Here is a 14,036-nt window from a genome sequence, read left to right as displayed (position 1 = left end):
GTCATAGAAAAGTAAAATGTAAAAAAAAATGACAATCAATACCTGCCTCTGGAGAAATTAAAAGTGGAGTCAGCTCTTGTAATAACATGGTGTGGCCAATGCTAGCCTTAGTCAGCCTTCCAATGCACATAAAACTTCCAACGTCTTAATGTGCACATTGCAAGCGAATATGATTGAAATATACGATACAGACACAGAAATGTTCCCATGTAAAGATGGCCCTTGGCACATTCTCAAAACTGAATCATACACCAATCAGCAACAAAATTAACATAACCTGACTTTGTTTGATTGATTGCCTGTTGATATATTTAGATTACTTCCTTGTTATTCACTCGGCAACAAAACAAGTATATTAAACACATTACGCTCAACACAAGATGAACACAGATATATCCCCATTTACAGAACTGTTGGGTGTTTATTAAAGTCATGATATAGCTAACCACATCACTTCTACTAGAAACTTTTCAGACAATGGCAATATTTTATCCTTAAAAGAGAAAGCTGCCGAACTGGAAAGGTTAAATTGCGACTCCATATTAGCAAAATGTTGAGTACATTTTAACATTTGTTGTGAAAACTGGATGAGAGAGCTGAAAATCCCTCTCCCACTTCACCTTCTGACTGGCAGATTATGTGGACACCGCAGACTGTGAAAACCGTATTCACTTTTCTGTCTCCTGACAAACTATAGAAAATATGCCCACAGCGTATCATCCTCTCCCAGGCCAAACGGGGGCATCGGGGAGGGGGTACGGTTACAATTGAGAGCTCGTAAGGTGTGGTCTTCATTGGAAAAACGGGACTCATCCGTGTTTGCGAATCAGTCTAGGCGCTCGGAGACGGCGAAGGTGAGCGCACGGGAGTGCAACCGTGAAGTATTATTTCCCTCTCCATATAACGTCTACTTTACGTCATCTTGCCTTTTTTCTGTACCATCTCAAAAGTGCTGTTCTGTCATCTACTGTCTACTGTGATCCATTGCAAGACAGGGTAACAGTGTAAGCCAGTCATAAGTAACATTTGGTCTCATGCGCTGGTCAGCTTGCTGACTTCCCCCTCCTGGAGCATACATTGTTAGCCCCCACTGTTGGCACACATGCCTGTGGGGGAGAGCTAGAGAAGGATTCTTAGAGGCGCCTTCTTGGGCCCTGGGGGCCCCCTTTTTCTCACATTCCTGACAGGTTAGAGCACAGGAATATTGGAGATTTTATAAAGATGTTTCATGATAATCCCAGGTCAGAATATAGTAATGTTTGGTGTTATTCTGATTGGTTCAGTGCGACTGGTGTAATGGTCTAGTTTTTGTAACAGTCTACCTTTGATAGCATAACCATTCAGGAGCCGAGGGGAAACTGGGCAAAAGCTGTCTCTGTAGAAGCCATGTGTTTTAGCCCCCTGCCTGGTGGGCCTGGCTGTAAATTATAGATGGGTGACTCACTTTTAGGGTCAAGAATTTAGGCCTGGATTTCGGAGATAAGGAGAAGAAACCAAACAATCTGGGGTTGTGTCTCCTTTCCTTTCATTCACCCAAATCAGGTTTATCCAAAAGGTATATTACCATGAGAGGCACAAATACAGATTTACAGCATAACGCAGTTATCATGAAAACTCCCAACGACAGCATTCATAGATATGATGGGGCGGCCTGCAGCATAGTGGTTAAGGTCAAGAAGGGCTGCCATTTGTGAGGGGCCTGAGAGCTGGGGTTTCAATGTTGTTTAAACTAGATTTGGGGAGTTTTGGGTAAAGATAAGAGAAAGATGTATGAGCGGTCCAAGGGCAGTTGGGTCATGGGAAAAGAATCCTCCCGAACATTGGTGACCTCCCTGTGACCCCATACCTGGTCACTTCCAAGGGGGAAGACTCCGGACAATGCCACAGTGCCCTCATTTGTGCACTGCTGTCATTACGCCGGTGACGGCTCTCCTAGATTAAATATTCAAAACTGCTATTAAGATAGTGATTAGACCCGGTAACACCTTGAAAACATTGCTCATGTGATCCTTGTATTATTGCATTAAGTCTTATGTAATGGTAACAGGAATTGCATGTAAAATGGATAATCAGGAGAGAAGTTTCATGATAACTGCAACATAATAAAACAAAAGGGTAATCTGTTTGGTTTGGATGTTTTCAAGCACCTTCAGCTCAAGCACCTTCAGTATGTAAAATGTCTGAAAATGTGTATATTTTTATCTCAGATTTCTGTGGATGATTCTGGTGACACTTTCCCATACTGGTGCCAGAATTTCACTTCATGTACCTCACACTCTAAAATGAGATGTTCTCAAAGACTTTTTATATTCATCGATAAAAGGCTAGTCTTTTGGGAGACAATAAGAATGTGACACACAAAGTGTAATCATTTTGTATTTATTTAAACTGTTGGGGTCAATTTCACCCCAAATATAAAAGCGGTCATAAACTCTTAACATTATAGGGGGGTTAAGTAGACGGTTTGTTTCTAATCAAGGGGTTGATGAGACTGAGGTTTTTGTTACTCATCCCTATGAGGTAAAGCAGGCTGAAGGTGCTTGAAAACAGTCTGACAGAACATTGTCTGTATTGTCTGAAACTACTGCCTGCCCTTCTTGGCCAAGACCAAATTTGGGAATGGAGAACTTAACCTATTGTTTCGTTATCTAGTTGCCATCAGACAAAAGCAAAGTTATTTGGAACTTGACTTGCAGTTGAATTGAGGGTGGATGTTCTATCCAGGGCTTGTCATAGAAAAGTAAAATGTAAAAAAAAATGACAATCAATACCTGCCTCTGGAGAAATTAAAAGTGGAGTCAGCTCTTGTAATAACATGGTGTGGCCAATGCTAGCCTTAGTCAGCCTTCCAACGCACATAAAACTTCCAACGTCTTAATGTGCACATTGCAAGCGAATATGATTGAAATATACGATACAGACACAGAAATGTTCCCATGTAAAGATGGCCCTTGGCACATTCTCAAAACTGAATCATACACCAATCAGCAACAAAATTAACATAACCTGACTTTGTTTGATTGATTGCCTGTTGATATATTTAGATTACGTCCTTGTTATTCACTCGGCAACAAAGCAAGTATATTAAACACATTACGCTCAACACAAGATAAACACAAATATATCCCCATTTACAGAACTGTTGGGTGTTTATTAAAGTCATGATATAGCTAACCACATCACTTCTACTAGAAACTTTTCAGACAATGGCAATATTTTATCCTTAAAAGAGAAAGCTGCCGAACTGGAAAGGTTAAATTGCGACTCCATATTAGCAAAATGTTGAGTACATTTTAACATTTGTTGTGAAAACTGGATGAGAGAGCTGAAAATCCCTCTCCCACTTCACCTTCTGACTGGCAGATTATATGGACACCGCAGACTGTGAAAACCGTATTCACTTTTCTCTGTCTCCTGACAAACTATAGAAAATATGCCCACAGCTTGTGTTGACTGGACCCTCAGCCTCTGAGTTCTCCGCAGTAATGCTAATCCCGGGAGCATCTATTGAGTAATGGTGGCGCAGGTACAAGTCGAATGTAATCACTCCCGAGGTCCGCGTAAGTTGCAAACCCAAATTTCTAAAGTATATTTTAAAAGGAGTCAGATAAACGAGTAAAACTATAGTAACCACTAAGCGTACAATACGGCCCCGTTTGAGAACGGAGAACATTAATAATTGTACTGATCCGTTTCTGGCCAGCTGTAAGCGGGATATGGGGCAGGTCAATAGATATCCGACCCGTGGCAACGGACCCAGTATATTCTTAAACGTAATTGTGCTCTGTTCTTGTACGGAGGATAATAATTAACCCTACTAATCTTCTCCCAGCAACGCCAGAAGGACAAGCACGCAAAACCCCCTTCGGCCCCCGCTAAATTCCGTCATTGGGTTAGTGTGGGGTTTTACAACAGTGTACTTCATCATAGGTTCTCATGTATCACTATAGCAAGGGTAGGGGTGCCATATTGGGGTAGTGTGTGATTATAGTGTGTGATTATACCAAAGGTACTGGCAAACAGGGGCCCAAACATTGTTCATTAAATTGTGCAGGGATCTGGTGGCGGGGCCCATTGTCAGATCTTTTCATGGAGAGCCAAATCCCTGGTATGAGTTTGGGGCTTCTGTGGAACAGAAAGTGAACCAGTAAAAGTAATGAGAATGATGAAATAGCATCACAGGTAAGAACAATGTTAACCTTCCAATTATATTTGGGGTCAATTTGATCCCATTCAGTGTTTGACATCTCTTAAACACCAGTTAACCTTTTCTTCATCTTGATACTGTATGGTTTTTTAAATTTTCTATTCTGGTGGGATTAAATAGCAAACATGCAATAAACATAATTCTTTGTTTTCAGAAGTCCTGTACCAACGTTGTTGCATGGCTTATTTTAACCGTCTGTAAGTATGTAAAATGTCTGAAAATGTGTATATTTTTATCTCAGATTTCTGTGGATGATTCTGGTGACACTTTCCCATACTGGTGCCAGAATTTCACTTCATGTACCTCACACTCTAAAATGAGATGTTCTCAAAGACTTTTTATATTTATCGATAAAAGGCTAGTCTTTTGGGAGACAATAAGAATGTGACACACAAAGTGTAATCATTTTGCATTTATTTAAACTGTTGGGGTCAATTTCACCCCAAATATAAAAGCGCTCATCAACTCTTAACATTGTAAAACCCAATGCTAACCCAATATTTATAATTTTGACTTGATCGCTATAGGAATCCTGTACTGAGATTTACTCTCCGAACAGTCCTCTGCTGGTACCACCGCATGTCACATCGCACGTAATGTGCACGTCTCACGAACTGACTAGCTATCTGTAGTCATCAGAGGTCGCAGGAATAGCTACTCTTGGGTATATCTGTTTACAGCCTAGGGACCCAAGCAGACCAACCTAGCTACGGCTGTGCTCGACATGAATGAACTACCATGCGGAGGACTGTTCGGAGAGTAAATCTCAGTACAGGATTCCTGTAGCGATCAAGTCAAAATTATAAATACGACATCCACTAATGTGGATAACTAATCTAAATTATTATTCTAAAATGGAGTCAGATAAACGAAGGTGAATCTATTGGCCCTATTGTGGAGATTCTGGGTCAGCCCGGACCAGTAAAGAGCGGAAGGCAGAGTGGTACTACTGCCTTTGTATAGTGGTTTGTTTATTGGCTGATCTAGACTGTCTGCAAAGGGGCCACTAATTTCTAACCCTATTAGTATTCTTTCAGCAACACCAGAAGGACGAGCACGCTGATACCTTCAGCCCTTGCTAAATTCCGTCGTTGGGTTAGCGTTGGGTTTTACAGTTGATGACCCCGACGTGATCTAATTCCATTCATGTCAGATTCGTCTGCCGACGTGATCTGCTTTCATCCAATGTAAGATTTGAGCCTTACAAGGGGTGAGGTGTCTGAAGTTTGCTCCTTCTGGTGGTGTTGTGCAACCCGGCATGATACCCGTTACCCCGGGTGTGTGGTTTTCCTTCCATCTGGTTTTGCGATCCTTGGTGTGGTGAGTAGCATGGTTTCTTTCTATCAGTAATGTTAGGGAGAGTTGTGTTATTTTGCTGCATGAATACTGTTTAGGGGATCGACGTATCCCGGACAGGACTGGGACCGTAGAAACCAGCCATATTTGCAGGTTACTACCCCTCAGGGTACGTAGCGTGATCATTGAAGATGGCAGAGAGAGAGAAATGGTGGTATGCATGTTTTTATAACTGTGCTGTGTTACTGTGACTATTAGCTTAAACAGCAAATAGGCTACAGTAGGAACGGTTTTAGAAACAAGCATGTCGCAATTGAAAGTATATGAGTAGTATTTTTGATGGCTGCCCGTAGATCTGCAATACTACAACATGCACATATATATTATATTAATTGTGGAGTAAGTTTGAGCTCTGTTAAAGGTGGCAAGCTTCTCCATCTTATTTAAGTGTATAATTATAAGTTGCGACTGACTGCTGAGTCAGGAGCATAGCCTAGGTTTTAAGTTCCAGCTCTAGAAACAGAGTTTGGGAGGCCTGTACCAGTGGTCACTATACCTCTGTGTACTGGGCCTGATGTTACATCACAGGGCCGCTGGGTGCCACAGCAGATACAAGTCTCCAACCTTCTGATGCACTGCTACAAGGTTGGGGAATCAGCTGCATGTGGGGCCTATGCGAGACCTCTGAGACTGGTGTCGGGTGTCGCCTCACAGAACTTCTGTCTTTCTGAGCAGCTGGAAACTGAGTCCTCTGGCCTGTGCTACCTGTATCAGTAACAGTTGTATACTTATAATTAAATACATAGGCTATAGTTTGTGAGATATTTGTTATAGACATATGTAAAATTAAATCTACTAAATGTTCTATAATAGATGTCACATAGGCTTTGCCCTAGTGGGGATACATCTGTTGTAAAACAGGATGAAATCCCTGATTATATAATTTGTCCTATCGGATAAATTTAATTATATATAGGCATAGGCCAAACGTATAGTGCATCTTGGTGCACCATATTGTTTCCTCTGTTTCACTTTGTGTGCTTTAACTGCACCACTGTGAATGCAGAGGATTTATATTATTGAATACGGTATACTGCACGTCTTTGCATGCCATTTAGGAAATGTTAGGAAAACTAACATACTTACTTGGGTGCCAGTTAGATTAACTGAGGCATGTGTGTACCTAAATCTAATTGTATGTTTGTGTGGTTTCTCCCACTAACACAAGGTATATATATTAGAATATTTCCTAGACCATAGATAAACCAGTCAATGACAAAAATGTACCCTTAAAGTTTACTGACCTAACAGTGGCCAGCCTCATCTGCCACTGCTGGGGAAGACGTTTACGACCTGAGAGGTATTTATAACCTAGGGGAAATAAATTGGCTTATATTTTGGAAAAAGGTGTTCCAAATGGGAAAATGCTTAAGCAAATTTAAAAATAATGAGTAGAAGCAATTTCTTCTCTTGTTTTATTCCCTGGGCATTAAACTTCAAAAGGGGGGTCATTTTTGGCAAAGACTGGCTTATGGGTCATTCCCTCCTAGCTTTCCACTGTTGTCTCCTTGATTGTTGTCTTTCCTCCCCCACTTTGTCTGTCACCTGTTGTGTCACTTGTCTTTAGAACAGTGAACCTGCACTCCCAATGAAGTGTAAAATTTCTTATGTTTTGATCTTTTTGTTTTTGATCAATTCTTGATTGGATATCCGGATTTATGCAGATATTCACCCAGAATAAATGTATATTTTTTCAAGCAAATAACTGCATTATAAATCTTGTAATGGTGCATGTGAGCTATATACTTTCGAGTGTTCTGTTAGCATTCTGTATGCAACATACTGCAGTGTTGTATGAAATGTATGCATGGCTATAGGCACAGCTCGATGATTTAGTTTCTGAGTATTTAGACTTGTCGTCCAAATATTTATAGGATAATTAATAATCCTAATTTTCAGCATGTTTGGCAAACCAGGGCGCCACTGGTTTCAACCATGTAATCAATGATCAATAAAAATATATTCCAATCAGTTAGAATTGGAGCGCAGGCGCTTCAATTCTATCAGCCATTTCCTTTTCATCAGACCCTTACCATCGAGCGTGACTTAGCCTGCAGAACATACGCTGAGGATTTTCTTACTGCTGTCATACAAGATATTCTGGACCTTTGTCTGCACAAGTCTCCTAGTCATGTCTTAAGGGAGCTCATTGAAGCCTTAGACTGGCAAAGGTGAATTGTGTCAGAACAAGGGGAAAATATTCATTACCCACAGCATTTATGTATGTATGTAATGTTTATATGTTTATTGTAAGTGACTGTACCGGTTGTATCGGATTCTTAGTTTTCTTTCTTTTGATTTACCAAAACTGGTCTATCCAAATTCCACTACCATATGCTCAACCAGCATAGTAGTGCAGAATCAGGTATATAAATTAGATCACCGTATTGGTGGATATCACTATAAGGGGCATAGAAGCCATATTCACCACTCGCACTGATTGTCATGAAACATCCTGCTATGATCTATATGCGTAACCATCTTTTTCCCATTATGACACCAGAGGTATTAGTGTTCAGTTTTTGTATGGCCATGCTGAAATCATCCAGGTGTCTCACCCACAGTAGTACGTCACCAGCGAGATGAGTTCCTTCACAGGTGGAGGCCTGACCTGTCCAGCAAGTCACTTCACCAACTGGAAGTGATTGAGGACTTCACAAGGGGTCAGATCTGCGTTCTGAGGAGAATTCCGCTGGAGGTGGACGTCTCTCTGTGGTGGAAGGACACTCTTTTGGACAGTGTGCGTGGTCTCTAACTGACCTAATGGACCTGGTGCAACAGGTTGTCCAGGGCTGGCTCCTCTACCAGCTCTGCTCAGGACGCCTACACATGGTGGGACTGGTGGGACTGGGTGTTCTGAGGGTCCGTCATTATTGCTCTCTCTCTCTTTTACTCAGTCACTAAATGATGAGTACAGCATTGGATGTTTCATGACAAAGTCAGTTTAGATAATATTCATGTTTGGTATTATTCTGATTGTTTCAGTGCGACTGGTGCAATGGTTTTATTTCTGCAACAGCAAACCCTGTACATCATAACCAACCAGGAGAAGCTGTGTGGAGCTCTGCCCCAGTGAAAGCCATGTGCCTCAACCCCCCTGCGCTTCCTGGGTAGGCGTGGCTCCAAATTACAGATGGGTGACCCATTGTTAGAGTTAACATCAAAGGCCAGATTTGGGATTTAAGGACAGCATTACATTACATTACATTATTGGCATTTGGCAGACGCTCTTATCCAGAGCGACGTACAACAAAGTGCATACCCATAACCAGGGATAAGTTCACTGAAAGACCCTAGAGGTAAGTACAATTTCAACTGCGACCTGTACAACAAAGATAAGGACAAGGGCCATTTTTTTTTTTTTTTTTTTTTGAACAAACAAACAGAGCAAAAGTCACCAAAGTTAACTATCCAAACACTGCTTACCTAGCCAACTAAAATACTGATACACAAGTCACAGAGACAACAATTAAGGTTCACAGGGAGGTAGGGAGGGATGGGGAGAGGTGCTGTTTGAAGAGGTGCGTCTTCAGCTTGCGCTTGAAGGTGGGGAGGAATTCTATAGTTCTGACCTCAACGGGGAGTTCGTTCCACCACCGTGGAGCCAGAACAGACAGTAGTCGTGAGCGTGAGGTGGAGGTTCTGAGAGGGGGAGGTGCCAAGCGGCCTGTGGAGGCTGAACGAAGAGGTCTGGCAGGGGTGTAGGGTCTGATGATTTTTTGTAGATAAGCTGGGGAAGACCCTTTAACTGCTTGGAAGGCTAGCACCAATGTTTTGAATTTGATGCGAGCCATGACAGGCAGCCAGTGGAGGGAAGTAAGCAGGGGGGTGACGTGTGAGTATTTGGGAAGGTTGAAGACCAGACGAGCTGCTGCATTCTGGATGAGTTGGAGGGGTCTGATGGCAGACGCTGGGAGGCCAGCCAAGAGGGAATTGCAGTAGTCCAGGCGGGACAGAACCATCGCTTGGACCAGGAGCTGGGTCGAGTAGGGGGTGAGAAAGGGGCGGATTCTCCGTATGTTGTATAGGAAGAACCTGCAAGACCGGGTCACCGCCGCAATGTTCTCGGAAAGGGACAGTCTGCTGTCCATCACCACGCCGAGGTTCCTTGCACTGGGTGACGGCGTGAGTGTGGTATCCCCGAGGGAAATGGAGAGATCCAGATGGGGAGAGGTATTAGCAGGGATGAATATCATTTCAGTTTTACCTGGGTTGAGCTTTAGATGGTGGTTGTCCATCCAGCTCTGGATGTCCCTCAGGCAAGCAGAGATACGGGCTGAAACCTGCGTATCAGACGGCGGGAACGAGACGAAGAGTTGGGTATCGTCCGCATAGCAGTGGTAGGATAGCCCATGTGCAGTGATCACAGGGCCAAGGGAGCGAGTGTAGAGAGAAAAAAGAAGCGGGCCAAGGACTGAGCCCTGGGGAACTCCTGTGGCGAGGGGCCGAGGTGTCGATACCGAACCAGCCCAGGCAACCTCGAAGGAGCGACCAGAGAGGTAGGACTCAATCCAGTCCAGGGCTGTGCCACAGATGCCCGTTGCTGACAGGGCAGACAGGAGGATGGAGTGATCCACAGTGTCGAAGGCAGCAGAGAGATCTAGAAGAATGAGGACAGAGGAGAGGGAGGCTGCTTGTGCGGCATGAAGTGACTCACTGACGGAGAGGAGCGCAGTCTCTGTCGAGTGGCCCGATCTGAAGCCAGACTGATGGGGGTCTAGCAGGTTGTTGTTAGAAAAGAAGGAAGAAAGTTGAGTAGAAGCGGCTCGTTCTATAGTTTTAGAAAGGAAAGGAAGAAGGGATACCGGGCGGTAGTTCTGGATGATGGAGGGATCCAGGGTAGGCTTTTTTAGCAGCGGAGTGATGTGGGCCCTCTTGGAGGATGCCGGAAAACAGCCGGAAGACAGGGAGGAGTTGACAAGGGAGGTGACAAATGGGAGAATGTCAGGTGTGATAGTTTGGAGAAGAGAAGAGGGGATAGGGTCAAGGGCACAGGTTGTAGGGCGGTGGCAGAGCAGGAGTTGAGAAACATCAGAGTCTGTAAGGGGGGAGAAAGTGGAAAAGGAAGGGATGGGCCTAGAGGGGGGGAAGGGCACAGTGAGGGGGGCGGTGGTTGTAAAGGATCTGCGGATGACTGCGACCTTCTCATCGAAGAAATCAGCAAAGTCATCAGCAGCGAAGGAGGACTGAGGAGGAGGAGGCGGTGCGTTGAGGAGAGAGGAGAAAATGGAGAAAAGTTTCCGGGGGTTAGAAGCAGAGTTCTGAATTTGCGTTTGATAGTATTTTGCTTTGGCGGCAGTGACATCGGAAGAGAATGCCGCCAGGAGAGACTGGTAAGTCATGAGGTCGGAAGCGTCTCTGGATTTCCCCCACTTCCTCTCCGCTGCGCGGAGGCTGGCCCTGGAGGTACGGAGGGTGTCAGATATCCAAGGACTGGGAGGGGATGTGCGAGGTGGCTTTGAGACAGGGGGACAGAGAGAGTCAAAGGCGGAGGAGAGAGATGAAAGGAGGGTGGCAGATGCAGAGTCAGCGGGGAGTTTGGAGAAGGATTCGAGAGGGGGGAGTGAGGCGGTGACGGTGCTGGCAAAGGAAGAGGGTGAGAGGGAGCGGAGGTTACGGCGGGCTGAGGAAGTGTGGGAGGGAGGAGGGAGAGGAGGATGGGGAGGAAGAGGGAGGGAGAAACTAAGCAATCTGGGAGAATGCAATCAGCCTCCCGTGCACTCCGTGCACGTAATTTCTACGTACAGGGTGTCTGTAACCAGACTCCCGTATGTAGCTTTTATTACCAGGTATGACTTTTAAGACTCCGTAATTTGGTTTGCATTGTAATGTTTTTTATTTGGAACTAGTATGCAATTACGTGTATGTAACCTGCCTGGTAAAATAAATTGTTAAAACTTGATCTGTGTGGTTTCGCTTACTGACACTCAAAGTTATACAGGGAATGCTTGGTTTACCCCCTCAAACTGGTCTAGGGAGGATGAATATTTATGCTTAATGTATCACGGCGTATAGCACCCATAGACCTATGGTGGTAAATCCCTCGCCTCCGTGTGGTAGTTCATTCATGTCCAGCACAGCCGTAGCTAGGTTGGTCTGCTTGGGTCCCTAGGCTGTAAACAGATATACCCAAAAGTAGCTATTCCTGCGACCTCTGATGACTACAGATAGCTAGTCAGAGAGGTGCACATTACGCGCGATGTGACATGTGGTGGTACCAGCAGAGGACTGTTCGGAGAGTAAATCTCAGTTCAGGATTCCTATAGCGATCAAGTCAAAATTATAAATACGACATCCACTAAATGTGGACAACTAATCTAAATTATTATTCTAAAATGGAGTCAGATAAACGAAGGTGAATCTACTGGCCCTATTGTGGAGATTCTGGGTCAGCCCGGACCAGTAAAGAGCGGAAGGCAGAGTGGTACTACTGCCTTTGCATCGTGGTTTGTTTATTGGCTGATCTAGACTGTCTGCATAGGGGCCACTCATTTCTAACCCTATTAGTATTCTTTCAACAACACCAGAAGGACGAGCACGCTGATACCTTCAGCCCTCGCTAAATTTCGTCGTTGGGTTAGCGTTGGGTTTTACAACATTATAGGGGGCTTAAGTAGATGGTTTGTTTCTAATCAAGTGGTTGATGAGACTGAGGTTTTTGTTACTCATCCCTATGAGGTAAAGCAGGCTGAAGGTGCTTGAAAACAGTCTGACAGAACATTGTCTGTACTGTCTGAAACTACTGCCTGCCCTTCTTGGCCAAGACCAAATTTGGGAATGGAGAACTTAACCTATTCTGTCGTTATCTAGTTGCCATCAGACAAAGCAAAGTTATTTGGAACTTCACTTGCAGTTGAGTTGAGGTTGGATGTTCTATCCGGGGCTTGTCATAGAAAAGTAAAATGTAAAAAAAAATGACAATCAATACCTGCCTCTGGAGAGATTAAAAGTGCAGTTAGCTCTTGTAATAACATGGTGTGGCCAATGCTAGCCTTTGTCAGCCTTCCAACGCACATAAAACTTCCAACGTCTTAATGTGCACATTGCAAGCGAATATGATTGAAATATACGATACAGAGACAGAAATGTTCCCACGTAAATCTGGCCCTTGGCACATTCTCAAAGCTGAATCATACACCAATCAGCAACAAAATTAACATAACCTGACTTTGTTTGATTGATTGCCTGTTGATATATTTAGATTACTTCCTTGTTATTCACTCGGCAACAAAACAAGTATATTAAACACATTACGCTCAACACAAGATAAACACAAATATATCCCCATTTACAGAACTGTTGGGTGTTTATTAAAGTCATGATATAGCTAACCACATCACTTCTACTAGAAACTTTTCAGACAATGGCAATATTTTATCCTTAAAAGAGAAAGCTGCCGAACTGGCAAGGTTAAATTGCGACTCCATATTAGCAAAATGTTGAGTACATTTTAACATTTGTTGTGAACTGGATGAGAGAGCTGAAAATCCCTCTCCCACTTTACCTTCTGACCGGCAGATTATGTGGACACCGCAGACTGGGAGAACCGTATTCACTTTTCTCTGTCTCCTGACAGACTACAGAAAATATGCCCACAGCATATCATCCTCTCCCAGGCCAAACGGGGGCATCGGGGAGGGGGGACAGTTACACTTGAGAACTCGTAAGGTGTGGTCTTCATTGGAAAAAAGGGACTCATCCGTGTTTGCGAATCAGTCTAGGCGCTCGGAGACGGTGAAGGTGAGCGCACGGGAGTGCAACGGTGAAGTATTATTTCCCTCTCCGTGTAACGTCAACTTTACGTCATCTTGCCTTTTTTCTGTACCATCCCAAAAGTGCTGTTCTGCCGTCTACTGTCTACTGTGATCCAAGTCAAGACAGGGTAACAGTGTACTTCATTTATCAATATAGCAAGGGTAGGGGTGCCATATTGGGGTAGAGTGTGGGGGTGGGGGGGTGCTTGGTTTTATGATTATACCAAAGGTACTGGGGCTTCTGTGGAACAGAAATAATTCATAACTGTCTGTGTTTTTATGTCTGGTGGGTATGCCGTACGTTTTTTTTTTTTGTTAACTCATAATACACAGCTATTCCCAAGAAGGCTGCTGACAGAACAGTACTTGTATTGTGCCTCGGGAGTCTATCTGAGTTTTTTTTTAAATCAGTGGCAGCGATTTTTTGATCCATTTACCAGGGTGGGGCACTTTTTTTTAACAATAATTTTAACCTTGGAGGCTCAATACCTTATATTATAGAACAATGGGAAACAATAAAATAGTAATAGTAATGTCGTCTCAAGTAGCCTACTTGTTTGCCTTGGGTGCATGAATTTGTTTGTTGGACAAAGTAAAATGATCCATTAATTAAAATTACCCAAGATAAGGAGAGGCTTTAGATGGCAGGTATGGAGCATATTGGAATATACACAAAGGGATAAATACATTTCAGTTCAGCTTCTCTTCATAGGATCGAA

The sequence above is a fragment of the Conger conger genome, chromosome 9 (assembly GCF_963514075.1).
Source record: "Conger conger chromosome 9, fConCon1.1, whole genome shotgun sequence".
NCBI lineage: Eukaryota > Metazoa > Chordata > Actinopteri > Anguilliformes > Congridae > Conger > Conger conger.
Note: the sequence above shows the minus strand (reverse complement) of the source record.